The 2352-nt window shown below is 31.5% G+C and overlaps 1 protein-coding gene across 2 annotated transcripts in view; it reads right to left on the bottom strand.

Annotated features, from left to right (window-relative positions):
* LOC108579106 (NADPH--cytochrome P450 reductase) overlaps window positions 1–2352 on the bottom strand; it is a 30642-nt gene that overhangs the window by 9484 nt on the left and 18806 nt on the right. The window lies entirely within an intron of this gene.

Here is a 2352-nt window from a genome sequence, read left to right as displayed (position 1 = left end):
AGAAGCTGAGATGCGGCCCCAGACCATTTCACATCCTCCTCCAAACTTCACCGTTGCCCGAAGATTTTGTATCTTCATCTCTTCCTTAGATCATCTCAAAAATGTTAAATTCGGATTCGTCCGTAAGAGTAACTAAGTTCTTCCAAAGTCAGAATCTTTTTTTAAATAATCTCATGTGAATTCTCTTCGTTTTTCTCCTATTCTGCTCACTGATGTGCGGCTTGTTTCGTGCAACTTGTTCGTGATAATTATTACGCCTGATAATCCTTCTGACGGTGAGAAGGATTATCACTTTTAACACAAGATTGACATCGATGAAAAGTTAAATTCTCGTTGAACGAAAATTATCCAAGTCCATCATTAATACAAAATCTTCTCAGCTCTACATATAAAACATACCGAGAGTTCGTTAGTTTAACCAGAAAAAAAACTCCCCCTCTAATTTCACGTGTATTACATTGTATTTCATTTGGAACAAGTAATCGTTTTTAATTTAGAAAGATCTGAAACGGTTTGGCTATATGAAGAGGTGTTAAGAGCTAATGGCCTGGACAGTCTTCCACCCTTCCAGGTATTATATTCCATCTTTTGTATTTTGCAGTAAATAAAACAAGTATCTCTATGATTAATACGAGAAACGCTTCTTATGTTACCGTTTACTGGATCCTACCAACTGCCACAAGCAGTGTCATAATCTTATACACACGCAAAGATAAAAAATAGTGGTTTTTAATTTTTTTAACTATGGCGCCCCCTTCCAAAAAATCTGAAAATATGAGGTCATTTATTGTTGCAAAGTGTTACGAATTATGTTATAAATTCGTGAGTTCCCAAGGAGTCAAGTAAGCCTGAATCGTTTGAAGAAAAAGCAGAATACATGCATATAAATGAATGTATAAAGAGTTTCAAATTTATAGCTTGAACAGTTATTCTAAAAATACCCTACACGTTAAGTCGTAATATTATCCACTACAAGAACATTTCAATTAAATCTTTACAAAGAAGACACCAAGCATGCACAAGTTACGTATTAGTGGTTCACTTTATATACGTGTGTGTATTATTTTCACGTGATTTGATCTCGTCTAACTTCGTTAAACATTTCCCACAGTTACTTAATTCTTAAACTAAGGGATATATAATTGACACAACGCTGTTTAATATTTCTTATACGTAGAGTGGCGCTGAAACCATGAACTGCAGCTCATTTACAGAAAACAAGGACGAAAAAAATTTTTACAAGATTAAGGCTATTAAGAGACAAAAAATTTAGTAGTTTTTTTATAAAGTGTACACGATTCATTTGCATCTTGTATTACTTTATCAATTATTTCCTCTTTCGTTGAATTAAAAATAATCTCAGCAAGTTTGCCTTTACAGATTTTCATCAATCCCAGAGAATCACTCGTGAACACCGTTATAAATATTTATTCGTACCCTGCATATAGAAATTGCGCAGAACGAATAGAAATCATCTATTATCAAAATACTGATATCATTTACACACGTTTCCTATTGTATCAAACGCTAATCTTTTAAGACAAGGCATACAGTTGAAAAAATTCACAACATGATTGAGACGACAAGAAAAAAAAAATAAAGCTTGAGCCACTAACTGTCGTCTTCCTTGTCTCGCTATCACCAATTGAACAGTTACTGAGATACTGGCTCGCCTAACAAGTTACGTGATTCACCTTGTGGAACAGCAAAATAGCCCAATAAGATAGATATTTTTCCAATTTACCGTCTCGTTACTCTGTCGTAAACTCTCTTTAACAACTTTGTAACGGCGACTGACATCGGTTGATGTCAATGAATTAGTCGGAGAATATTCATTATGAATTAAACAGATGGAAATGCTTATTTTTATTCTCAACTATGTCTATTCTCTGAACTTTTCTACATAAAACAAAAACAAAAGAATTCTTAAAAATTAAACTATGTCTATTCTCTGAACTTTTCTACATAAAACAAAAACAAAAGAATTCTTAAAAATTAATATTTTACTTTTAATTTATTGATAATAACAATCGAAGCATTTTTATGTTATCTCTGTGAATTATCTCTTTTCTTCGAAATGTTTTGCATCAAATGAGAATCTCTTCTTTTTATGAACAATTTAACGAATCAAAATATTACTAAAATTTGTATGCGATTCGTTATTTAAATACAATACATATTTTCATTTAAATCAAACTCAAATCAAATATAACGAAATATAAAAAATACACTAGAGAAAATAGATAAGAAGATTTAAAGCAGTAATGGAATTGTGTTGATAAATAAGAATTATAGATGATATAATTCAAAATAGCAATACACGAAGAATTTTCTAAAATCTCATGTAAGTAT

The sequence above is a fragment of the Habropoda laboriosa genome, unplaced genomic scaffold (genome assembly GCF_001263275.1).
Source record: "Habropoda laboriosa isolate 0110345459 unplaced genomic scaffold, ASM126327v1 scaffold42, whole genome shotgun sequence".
Lineage (NCBI taxonomy): Eukaryota > Metazoa > Arthropoda > Insecta > Hymenoptera > Apidae > Habropoda > Habropoda laboriosa.
This window is presented reverse-complemented; position numbering and strand designations above follow the sequence as displayed.